Below are 13,282 nucleotides of genomic sequence, written 5' to 3'. Positions count from 1 at the left end.
ACTTAAGTGTCTGTTTATCACAAACATGAAAAATTGAGACAAAAGGTTGTCTTAAGTGAGGTATATGATTTAGTACTAAGGAATGCAGTAGCTTGTGATATAAGAAATAATGAAACAAGGAGCAGGCTTAAGAAAAACGGTCTTGACTTTATTAAAAGCTGTGATACCTCGCTTCACAAAAGAAATAACTAGTACACAGATAACATATTTAACCAAGGAAATGAATGTGCACAAGATAAACTTTGTTTCAAATTAAAGGTAAAATGTGAGAAATAAAATGACAGAAAATCAGTAATGGCTATGGGAAGTCATTAAATTGCACTTCGATGTAAGAAAAGCTTGTCAATTGAAAATCAAGCTTCATGTAACAGATGTGGATGTAAGCATAATGGGAGAACTACATTTCCTACTTTTAATCATATTGTGTTTTTTTTAGTGGTTAAGAGTTTATAGTGAAGTCTAAATTGCATTAGAGGCATTGAGAAAAATGTAAATCCAGATGCTTATTAGACATACAGAGTGTAATAATCTTTTTCAAGGTACGTTTTGAAGCATTTGGGTTCAGAGTCACTGCAGAGAGAGTTATATGTACACTGTCACATATTCAGGGCACCAGTTAAAGCCATTGAGTCAGAGTATATGGGTGTGTGAATATATAAATTAAAAATGGTTTCCTGTTTCAAATCATAGCCATTAAGAAACTCATTTTGCATAATATTTGATTTGCAAAAAAATAATGAAGTGATTAAGAAGAATAACTGATCACTTAAACTAGCAAAAGTTTTATCAGTGGTGCCAAACACTAAGTTTCTTCTGTACTAGATGTAAATCTGAGATTGCGGTTAACAAAACTATGAGGAGGCTCTAAACTATTAGGCGTAGATTCCTGTTTCAGCACAAGAGATGTTCCAGAGAGCTAAATTGCAAAAGTTATTGAAGGATTGGATGGTGGTGTAAATTATCTAATGCGGGATACAACATGAGAAGAATTGCTGAATAGATAAATTCAGCTCAAGTTCAAATTAAATACGAACAAATATAAATTGAGACTGACTTGACCTGAATTATGTGGGTCACAGGGTTACGTCCAAACATGTCTGGATAAGAAAGAGCAGTTGCATACATTCCAAAGCCAGAAAACAAGCAGGTATTGCAGGAGTTTTCAAGCTGATGCAGTACATTGCAAGCAAGATGTAGTCTGTTAATGAAGCTATTGCCAGTAGGAGTTATTTAATCAAGCTAGTAACAGAAACTGCAGTGTTTCAAATCCTGTGATGTGATTAAACCAGTTTTGAAAATAGGTGCCAGCCAGTAGGAGTTATTTAATCAAGCTAGTAACAGAAACTGCAGTGTTTCAAATCTTGTGATGTGATTAAACCAGTTTTGAAAATAGGTGCCAGTCAGTATGGTATAAGAAATGTAATTATACAGCATGACAGACTAGTTTTATATGAAGGTTTTTCACAGATGCACAAAAGAGATGTCCAGGTAAACTATCAGCAGGAGTGTATGGGTATGAGAAATGTCACATGTTTCTATTAAGATCAGGTGCAAAGAAACCATAAACCCTCGCAAATCATATTGAGAAAGTCCATATAAGGCACGCCAGAGTTGGCAGAAGATGTTAATATACAGAAGCATGATCAAAAAGTGAAATGCAAATAATGCAAGTTACATGTAAATACATTGAATAGAACCTATACATGCAGTTATGTTGAGTACGTCTTAATTCCTAGGGAAGCATCATTCATTGTTAGATGAATTTGAGGTCCTTTAGTTCTGCATTTGTCAATGACAAAGAAAAAATATATAAAAAAAGTAATTGATATATTAAACGGCTTAAAAATGCAGTTACTGAAAAAGGTTGGCCTGAGCAAAAATTGTCAGCATGGAGTCAAATTTAGTCGTCTTGTTCTTTTAAAGGAAGACACCTGTTGCATTCAGCACTTTATCGTCATAGCTCTCAAAATGTAGTTCCTGGTCCAGTTGAGAAAATGTACTCCTCAGGTTGAGAAAATGTACTCTGAGGATGTATGAGTCTTTCTTTGCACTTCACTGTTCAAGAATGTAACGATTTACTGGCGGGAAGTATTGGACGTGAATAGCATGAGTTCTATAGATTTGTTCTGCATGTAGTGCACATCGTAACTCCAGTCCAAAGGAAGAGGTGCTAGCAAATCTACTCACAGGAGATCATGGAGCAGAGTGAGCAGATTGTTTTGTTTTCTTTTAAGGAAAACTGTATGTCTTATTGTAGATAGTAATATTCCACATTCACCCATATAATAAGACTGAAAGATGCAACAGTTAGAAATGCGATTAGTGCATTATATTCCCAAGTCAGTGGTCGTCTGATGTCATAATTGACAGTAGTCCACAGTATGCAAGTCAGGAATTCAGAAAATCTGTTTAAGTGGGAATTCAGACAGTGCATACTAGACATTATTTGGAATATAGAATGTAAGGGACAGACTATCTGAACAATGAAAAAATATCTGGAAGAAGAAAAAAGTTTAGAGGGTTTTCAGACTTGCCAGTTTAGAATATGGGAATACTCCTCCTTTGCGGCAACTTGGTCACTGGCTGAGTTGATGATGTGCAGAATTCTAGAGAGCAAATTACATACTTCCCAATACATTACACTGTCATTGTGGAGGAAAGGAAACACTAGAAAGATGTCAACGGAAGCAGAAGTATAGCAGTGATGAAAATGGAAGGAGACAGCAGACTTATAAGGTGATGACTTTGAAAAATACAAAAATATATTGGAAATTTCACAGGGTGGGTTTGAGGTGGTTTGCACAGAAGCCAAACTTTAAAATCCTGTTTTATGATGAATTTGGAAAACTGTAAAAGAGCAGTTTCACAGCTACATACACCCGCTGTTGTAAGACAATTCAGAATCTGAGGAGAGCAGCAAGTACGGCCACTGGAAATCTTGAGTGAGGGCTGTGGTAGTCTTGAGTTGTGGATTCTCATAAGTTGTAATTTAAAAAAAAAATACCCCTGTCTCAGAAGGAACATCTGATTCCAGTGAAGAATCCTGCTAAACATTTTAGATTTGGAAGACGGTAGATGCTTGACAGATGTTTGGAGAATAGGAGTTAATAGTTGTGATAAAGACTGAGGTGTTTCACTTATTTGCATCCATATATTTTAATGATGTTTTGATGATGGAAAAACTACATGAGCTACTTTGTGTAGAATTGATTATATGCACATCGTGTGCGGACAAGAGGAATGCGCTGTATGAGTTTTTAATTTTAAATGCTGATAGCTACAGGAGGCTGCATGTGGTGTGGTGCAACTTGCAGAGTCTACTCTGGTTAAAAGATCTTGTGGATTCATACCAGTACCTTTCACAATGTTATGTAGTAGCCAAGCCCTGCTGGCTTAGTGGACATTAGCTCTTGATAGGACTCTGCCTTCATTTTCTGTAGAGGGAAATAATCTGTTGATGGTAGCCATGATGGTCTAGCACTTGGAGCACAGGCTTTCACATGGGCAAGGAGATGACCAGTAGTAGTTGGGACAGTTATAGGTGAGGGAAATTATGACCATAAAGATGAATGTACACAAGAAGCAGTGGCCCTTTCCATTGCCAATCCATGTGCTTCTGAAGTTACTGAGAGGCTGCAGTGGCACGTACGCCCTAGACTTTATCTCTGTTTTGCATGTTTATAATTTTAATCTTGATCATCATGCTGGGGTTTCCTTGCTGAAAGGATAAAGCTCTTAAGGGAAAACTCTGTTATCTGTTCAGGGGCTCTTGTTGGTCTAGGGGCAGTGAAACCAGGAAACTATGCTGGTGTCCTCCAATTAATCCCAAACGAGAGCTAAAAGTATCCTTTCACTTCTGTGACATGAAGTTCTAATGTAGTTTTTAAACACTGTTGTAAAAATCTACTGCCAGCATAATAGTGTCTGTGTGCTTAGTGAAGGAAAGTACTCAGCAAATCTATTGTCAGTTTGTCTACATTTACATTATGCAAATGAGACATTAATTTTGCAAATCTGTGCTTGTGGAAGCCAGTCGTGTTCTTGTGCCCAAGTTAATGGTAAGAGATCTCAAGCCAACTCAAACTCGGCGTTAATGATATTCAGTGAAAAAAAACCAATATATTCTTGACTGCCACTTTGTCTTCCCAAGCAGACTTTTTAAAAGTGAACTTCTGCAAGTAGTATTATAAGAGAGTGTAATGGCAGGTAGCTTAAAGTAGTTATTTTGAATGACCCAGTCTCTGGATATCAGAATGCATTTAAGAATAAAAAAAAAACTTTCCTTTTATGTGAAGTACATTTTAGAAGTTAAGTGTAAGAGGCCGAGTTCTATTATTATACTTCGACTCATTATTAGGTTTTTGTTAGTTGTGACTTGGCTCAATCATGGGCGAAACATTTTAAACTGTACACTAAGTGTGGGCATAAACTTCCTCTGAAGATGCTCTTGATTTGTGTGTAGTCTGCCTAAGTCCTAAATACCTAAATATAGAGTGTTCTATCTGTAAGGAGTTTGGACTCTACTGCCTAGCGGAAAGATGAAAAAAAAACCTCTTATTAAAGGCCTTCCTCGCTGAGTATGCAGGTAGGTGTGAGAAGAAGAAAGATAAGGATAAAGACGAGTACAGGAAACCTAGGATCCAGGACCTGGCTTTTTTTCCCCTTCTCCTAAGTTACTGAGTGAATATTTTCTTTTCCTTGGTGCTGAAACGTCTCCTTCCTTAGATGCAATTAGGCACAAGTCCCCAGTTAATCATCTCTGAAGTCAGAGATTGATCTGAGGTACATTGGAATGTGGCTGGGGACCTATGAGAAGTGCTTTCCTTGAGACATAGATGGGAGTTTGGTATTATCATTCCCTCCCCAGTACCAGGGCAGATTGGGTTGCCCCCTTACCACTTCTAGCCTCTTCTCTGGTGCCAATCTATTCACTATCTGCTTTGAAGCTGTTTGAAGCTGCTTCAAACCACTCCCCCTACTGTCCACTAACTTCCTGTACCTCACTACCGCCCTCTAAGATCAAACGGAATATGACACCACCCAGGAAGCTTATCATACTAACTCTTTTTCCTCTCCTACTTGTTCCTTACCTAACTACCCTATATGAAACCTGGTCTTACATAGGCTTCCACCACCCAGGCTACCAAACCAACCCCTCACCCATAATTAACAACAGAGGCCATGACTCAACTCCCTACTCACCCACCTTGTTAGAACTCGAACGCTATGTAATTATCAAACCTACCAATATTAGGCCAAATGATAAACATTACTACAAACTTCTACTCAAAGCCCTCAAATTCATTACCACTCTGAATCACAGACTAGCCACATATGGTGATATCCACCCCAACCCTGGCCCTTCCCCTCCACTCAATTGTAATTCCACCCTATCCCTCCACTTCTCAATCTAAACTCTAGACCCTTTAACTCTCTTCTGACCTGTCATCTAAACATCAGAAGTGTAAACAATAAGATTCACAACCTACATGCCCTTTTAGCTACTTGTTCCCCAGACCTACTATGTCTCACAGAAACCTGGCTTAAACCAAGTACGAAAGACACACAGATAATCCCACCAGGGTATGATATACTAAGAGCAGACCGAATAACTCGTAAAGGTGGCGGTGTAGCCATACTCTACAAAAATACATTACAAATCTCCCTTGCCTCTCCACAACTCCTCCTAACAAACAATGCCGAAATTCTACTTGTAAAACTTCAACCAAACAAACATAAAAGCATAAATATAGCATGTATTTACATCCCCCCAGGCAACAATAACAACAAAACCTTAGAGGACTTTCTCCACTGGTTAACTCAAACTCACCCCCAGGAATCCATAGTGTTAGGTGACTTCAACATCGATTGGAATTCCTTCTCATCTAGCAGCATAAATCTACATGGCTTTTCTCAGCTCATATCCACTCCTACCAGACTAGGTAAACCCCAAAACAAAGACAGCATCCTGGACTGGATCCTTACTAATAAAGATCCTGACCAGTACTCAGCAGGTACTCACCCAGAGGACATGAGTGATCACTTACTCACCTATGTTATCAAATTCAAGAAAATCACCCCCCTTCTTACAACCATAAAAAAAAATCAGGAATAATAATAAATTCAACGCCTCCAAAACTGAACTTAAAGCCCACAACTGGACAATACTCAAGTCTCTTCCTCTTGAAGAGGCAGTTATCTACTTCAACACCACCTTCCTCAAGATTCTAGATTCCCATGCTCCAATACGGTCCATTAGAACTAAAACCAAAACCGCACCATGGCTCTCTAAGGAAACAAAATCCAAAATCCTATCTAGAAACAAGATGTGGGTCACATGGCGTACCTCTAAAGACCCACACTCCCACCAAACCTTCCGGCAACTTAGAAATGAAACTAAAAGAATGATCTTAAATGATAAAAAAAGCTTCTTCCTCCACCTCCAACACAAACACCTTAATGATCCACAAAAATTCTGGGCAGGCTTAAACAAGCTCCTGCACCCAGGCCAGGCAACCACCCCCACTCCAACAACTTGCAAACAACAGTGCCCTGTAAACAGTGCTAACACATTCAATAGTTTCTTCACAGAAACTATACAATCCCTGGCCACACAATTCAAACAAACAACCAGCCCACTCCACTGCCCATGCCAGCAGAATACTACAACTACATCAGATCATCTATTTACCTTCGATCCAGTACCCATATCCTTTATAACATCTCTTCTTAAAAAACTAAAACCCACTAAGCTAGCAGCTGACCTTCTCCCAGCTGAGTTTCTGCAAAAAGCAGCTGAGGCCATTTCCTATCCCGTCTCCATAATCCTAAACCGTACCTTGTCAGAAGCCTTCATCCCCTCCATATGGAAAATGTCCCACATTATTCCTCTCCATAAAGGTGGTAGCTCACTAGAGCTAACCAACTACAGACCTATAGCTATACTCTCACCCCTGGCCAAAATTATGGAAAAGTGTGTCCACAAACAACTGATGGAACACCTCACCAAAAATAAAATTCTAGCTAACTCCCAACATGGCTTCAGGCCAAATCACAGTACCACATCAGCCCTGCTATCCTTTTCTAATACCATCAATAACTTCAGAAACAATAATAAACTATCATCTGCTCTTTTCTTAGACCTCTCCAAGGCCTTTGATATGGTGAACCACATTCAACTCCTCCATACATTAAAAAAACTATCACTCAGCAATTCCACGCTGAAATGGTTCCAATCCTACCTGTCCAATAGGCAACAGGCTGTTCTATGGCAGGACAAATTATCTACCTGCCTACCTGTTACACTTGGAGTTCCCCAAGGATCTATTCTTGGCCCTCTTCTCTTCACCATCTTTGTTAATGACCTGCCCACAATCACCCCCATGCCACATGCATTCAATATGCAGATGATTCGACTATCATCAGCACTGCCTCCAACCTGGCAGACCTCACTGCTTCAACCCAAGACACCTTCAACCTAATAGAAAAATGGTTCTCAAGTCGACAACTAGTTCTCAACCCCAACAAAACAAAACTACTTACTTTCTCACCCACTAACAAGACTCTTCCCCACCTTCTCTATTACATCCTCCAATGGAATCACTATATCACCAGAAGCTCACACAAAGCTATTAGGTGTTAACATTGATAACTCCCTTAAATTTGACACCCATTTCAATCTTACCATCAAAACCGTCAATAAAAAGCTTGTCTCTCTCTATAAAGTAAAACACTTTCTCACTCCTCACGCTAAAATTACAATTGCCAGCACACACCTACTATCAACTCTTTTCTATGCCTCCCCCCTCTTTACAAACCTAAACAAGACAACCCTTAACAAACTTGCTTCTTGTTACAATCGCATAGCTAGATTTGCCACAAATTCCACCTTTAGAACGCACCACTGCACTAACTTGAAGCAACTAGGGTGGTTAGAGTTTTCCAGCCAACTCCATTTCAACCAACTCAAAACGGCTCACCAGATACTGTATAACCCAGAGAAAACACCAGCTGTGAAAAACATCATTAACCCCTATATTAACCTGCAATCTTTACGCTCCTCCAATAAGATCTTAGCTCAAACTACCAAAGCCAATAATTCTGCTGGGGATTCTCTATTCTCAAACTTTGTAGGTAAAATGTGGAACTCCCTACCGACCATGCTCACCTCAGAACCCTCACTCCTACAATTCAAAAAAAAGCTTAAACCCCATCTCAATACTCTCTGGCAATGTCCCTGTTCCAAACCTGATTAACCACTATCATTTACCCTTCTCTTACCTCACTATCCTTAACGCTTTTTAACAAGGCGCCTTTGTAACTGACCTATGTTTTTTTTATATGCTGCTGTTGTTTTTTTTTTTCCCAAGATGTGATGTATCTTTATATTGTGTTTAGAACTCAACTATCTTCCTTTTTTTGCATTAACAATGTTCATATGTCTGTTATGTACTTGGAGCTTTTCTCCCCGGGCCTCCGCTGAAAATTGACATGTATCCAGTCGGACTCTCCCGGTTAACAAATGTAAAATAAATAAATTAAATAAATAAGCTGATCTCCCACCCTGATCATGTTTGTTTAGCACCATTGATTCCAGTTCCAGTGGTTTCACATCCAACTTGCTTGATGCCAGCTCCTTTGGTGTTGAGGGGTTCTGTGACCTGAACTTTCATTGTTGAGTCCTTGGAACCATCTGTGGGTTTAACTCACTTGGAACTGTTTTCACTGTTGGGGTTCTCTGTGTTTTGAGCCTGTGGTACTACTCTCAATCTCAAGACCGTGTAGATCCTTGGTATTGTTGCTTTAGTCTTTATCACCACCCACCTCTGTCTTTGTTGGGGAGGAGTCCGTTCTGAGGATTGGGCCATTGGTGGGACTGATTCTGTTTCTGGTTTCAAGCCTAAGGAGAGAATGATCACCTTCACCTTACCCAGGCGATTAACAGGACTTTGGCACCAGCTCTTGCACTCATGTAATCAAGGTTCCCAGGGACAGAGCAGCACTGTATCATTTGGAGATACACAGGCAGTGCATTTGGACTCTCTAAACTGTCACAACTGGAAGCTTCTGTGAAGAGAATATGTAAAGGCAACACATAGACGACTTGGGAGTCAACAACTTATGACAATCTCTTTGATAAGAGAAGGCTTTACCATTCCCCATCTGAAGCCATCAGTTTTTTTCAGTGTGTGGGAATTAATGAAGTAGGGGGGATCTTGGCCATCTCACCGGCCTTGTCAGGGCAAGGAAGTGCTCTTTAAGGTATATGACTCTTCTGCTTCTACCACTTGGTTGGCCACTCATGTGGACTGTCTTTTTTGCCTTCCTGGAAACTAAATCTACGGCTTGAACTTGACATGGCAGAAGGCATATCTAGGAAGCCAGATAAGGTATTGCCTCCATCTAAACATAGGCAGTACTGGTCCGTAGGTTGTCTGGTGGATTTGACTATGATTGCAGCAGCTGCTAAAAAAAAAAAAAGAGGTTGTGAAGGACTCCTCTGCTGTCCATCCCCCTAATAAGCAGTCTTAAGCAGTAATTGAATGAGAAGTGTGTTTTATGTCTTGGGGGTGTTTGCACTGAATTTATGAAATTATTTAACCTGCATGAACCATTTCAAAAGGGATGTCACAAATCAAACGTTTGGAACAGCCCATGACTCTCTTGAGTCTGACTGCTATAGACTATCCCGAACATAATGTTCGACATCACAAATATCTCCTTGCGGCTATACCAAAATTTAGCAGATGGTGCATCCAGGGAGGCAGACACTGGCTTGACCATGAGATGCCATGTCTGGCTCCATCTGTGAGATTTAATGAGCAGTTTCAAAACATCCTTTACCAGTGCTACCTTTGGTTCCTCTGTCATTTGACCAACAGTAAAAAAAATGCAAGGGGAGAGCAGAACAGGAAACACCATCTGCCAGTGGGAGTCAAGTCTGAGAACTCTGAAATGCACTTCAACAGGAATTGGAAGGGTTGATTACCTTAAGTCTGTCTGGGCAAATGAGTCCCTTATCACTGGAGGGTCAGGGAGAAAAGTTCCACAGGAAATAAGTCCTACATAAATAACATGCAGAATGCTTGGGTAACATTGGCAGCAAGCAAGTATAAATAAAGCAGATGGCTGCAAGTATAAATAAAGCAGATGGCTACAAAATAAAGTATTTTTGTAACAATATAGTCGGCATCAGGTGCAGTATATTGGATGATATATAATTAATTTCTGCTAAGAGAAGGAGACAGAAAAATTTAGAAAAGGAGAGTCACTATGTATTTTAGAAATGATTTAGCCTGGGGACTATTGGGGGGCATAGCCAGTTAAGCAGGAACAGTTTTAATTAATCTTTGAAGATGTGTCTGTTGCTGAAAAGCCTGATTGGAGGGGGGGTGGGTTGAGCTCCAGAACTTTGAGACAGAATTGGTGTAAAGAGCATTTCCTGCTTTATTGTGAGTTGAGAGGAGATGTTTATCAGTAGAGCAGAATTCTGTATTGGTGGAGTGGAGTTGTACACTGCTTAGGACAGGGCATCATTCAGGGCAAAGACTAATCTGTGTTAAATGGAAGCTGAGAGGAGGTGAGGTAGCTCATGCCAATTGGAATATGGCTTGTTGGAAGCAAATTTGGCTGTTTTATTATAGCGTTGCTGTAGTTTTATTCGTCATAGTCGACTGAAGGTTGGTGAAAATAGAGGGTTACAGCAATTTAGGCAGTAGATAGGTAGTTGCTAATGTCCACCTGCTTTCAGTCGGACATTGTTTGGCTCTGTATAGCTGACCTGATTTTAAGTGTTTTTGATTGAATTTTATTGTGCTGTCTGCTATAATCTGTAGTAATTCAGTATTTGAGATTAAATCAATATTTGTGTTATTTACAGAGGTGATTTGAAAGATAGCTTTGCATTTGGTATGAGACTTAGGTAGGCGTGTATAGGAGATGTTTTGTCCTTTTGTGGTTTAATATTAGGCCTAATTTTGCTTGCCAGTTTTCTATGTAGGAAAATGAATCTTGTGTGAGCTGTTGCTGAAGAATGGTATTTCAGCATATCAGACTAGTTTTATGTTGGCGGCCGGGGTGGTGCAGCGGTTAGCATTGCCGCCTCACAGCAAGAGGTTCTCTGGTTCAATCCTTGGCTGGGGTGCCTTCTGTAAGGAGTCTGCATGTTCTCTATGTGGTCATGTGGGTTTCCTCCGGGTGTTCGGTTTCCTCCCACATCCAAAAGACATGCTGTAGGTGGATTGGACACTCTTGACCCTAGGTGTGAGTGCGTGTGTGTGCCTTCTGTGGAAGGCTGGGCGCCGGGCTGGAAGCTCGACACCGTAAAACTTCACTGCCAATCATGAGAGGACAGGTGATCCGCTGTGGTGACCCCTAACTGGGAAAAGCTGAAATAAGACGACAATGACTAGTTTTGTGTTTTTTGATTCGGTATGTAAACAGTTGATACAGTATGAAACAGGAGTGGTCCTAGTATGGAGCTTTGGAACACTGGCAGTGACTGGTAAAAAGGTTGATATGCCAGATTGCAGTTTAACAGCTTGGGGTCTGCTGGCCATGTAGCTGAAGAATCAAGACATGCTGGAGTAGGACAGATCAAGGGAGGCTAGCTGATGGAACGGTTTACTTTGAGAGATTGTGTTTAAAGGCTTTAAATAGGTCCAGGAAGATGGCAGATACAGTATTACATGTATTGCGGCTGTGATTAGCACTCGTGCAGTAGTGGTACTGTGCTTTGATCTAAAAACATGCTGAGTGGGGAGAGGAGATTATTGGTAAGAATACAGGTAGAATTGAGAATGGATACCTTTTGGTAATATTTTTGATGGAGGGAAAGTATGGTTGTGAGTCTATAGTTGGAAAGCTCAGTTGTCTTTTTCCTCCTTTGTGCAAGGGTAATATGAATGAATTCTTCCATATGGCAGAAACGTAAGACTTTGATAGACCTGTTGATGACTTAGATGGGGGAAGCAATGGCTTTTACTGTTAATTTTTTTTTTTTTTTTGTTTTTTCTTCAGATATTCACTGGGAAAGTTATCTGTAGCTAGAGTGGTAGGTTTTCATTTTTGGAGGTGCTTTTTAATAGTGGAGGTTGGGACAGTGTTTGAAGAAAGTGTTACGGTTACCACTGTCTTTAATGTTAAGCTGGGTTGAATGATTAGTGTCGGTTAAGTAATGTTTTTTATGGTGTCTAAATGATATTATCTGGGTAGGGATTGGCTACTCTATTCTACTAGGGGAATAAAAGCTTTTCGATGGAACTCCAGAAGGTAAAATTATTTTTTACTTGTTTTTATAAGTTAAAGTAGTGATTTATTTTGATTGTAACTTTGGTGTGATTGTGAAGGTGTCTGAAGTTATGGAGATTTTGTTGCATTTTGTTAATGTGTCACTTTTTTTTCATGCCTTAACCTGCTTCATAAATTTTTTGATTGTTGCAGATATCCAGGAGCAGTGTTTTGTTTAGCCTTTCTGCATATGGATGCCGGTTTTAGAGCATTGAGGAAGGTAGTATTAAATAGATGGACTCCATTGTCTAGGAGAATGGTTTGAGAGTACTCTAGTTTTATAGAAGTAAGAATAGTTAAGTTTCTTTATTAAAATTTGTTAGATTTCATACTATTTCAAAATATTTCTTGGTTTAAGGATATTCAGTAATGGCAAAAATCGGCTGATGATTGCTAAATGTAAAGGTGACAGAAGATAAAATTTCATCAGATTTGTTTGTTAGAAACCATTCGTATTTTACATTTTTTCCTGTTTGACTTGTCGAGTCTGGTTGCAGTGCGAGTTGTGAGTAATGGTAGAAATCTGCTGTTGTCGTCCTTTTCATTCTTCCTCACTATTTGGTTACGGATCCGACCCTCTGATCAGACTCAGCCACGTTTTTCAGACTTGGATCCTAGTCTTGACCTCCTCCCTCTACCCATAATGCTCTACACTCTCTAGCTTCCCTAGATCTCATTTGCTGCCTATCAGGTCCAGATGTAGATTCTTGGTCTCAAATGAGAATTACTCAGTTTGCTGTTAAGCTAAGTCCATTTTTTCCTTTTTCTTGTACTTTTTGAATCTAAAATAGTTTGTTTTTCCTCCTCTTCCCATTAGTTTTTGCAGGTGTTGGGGACTGTTCTTTCTTCCAGAGCATTTGGCACTTCTGCCTTCAGTTGCTCCGTTTCCTTTTATTTTTCTGTTAGTGTTTTATTTAATGTCTTTCTCTAATTATTAAAGTTAATATTTCTTTAAACCTTTGCAGCTGTTTTTTGGTGTGCAGTGTTACTTCTC

General features: G+C 39.7%; 1 protein-coding gene across 1 annotated transcript in view; it reads left to right on the top strand.

Moving 5' to 3' along the window:
* The window catches only part of HYOU1 (hypoxia up-regulated 1), a 1,290,196-nt gene that overhangs the window by 5,017 nt on the left and 1,271,897 nt on the right, over positions 1-13,282 (top strand). The gene's annotated exons all lie outside the window — the stretch shown is intronic.

Source organism: Protopterus annectens, chromosome 8.part0, assembly GCF_019279795.1.
Source record: "Protopterus annectens isolate FY-2018-M chromosome 8.part0, PAN1.0, whole genome shotgun sequence".
In the NCBI taxonomy this organism is placed as follows: Eukaryota; Metazoa; Chordata; order Ceratodontiformes; family Protopteridae; genus Protopterus; species Protopterus annectens.
This window is presented reverse-complemented; position numbering and strand designations above follow the sequence as displayed.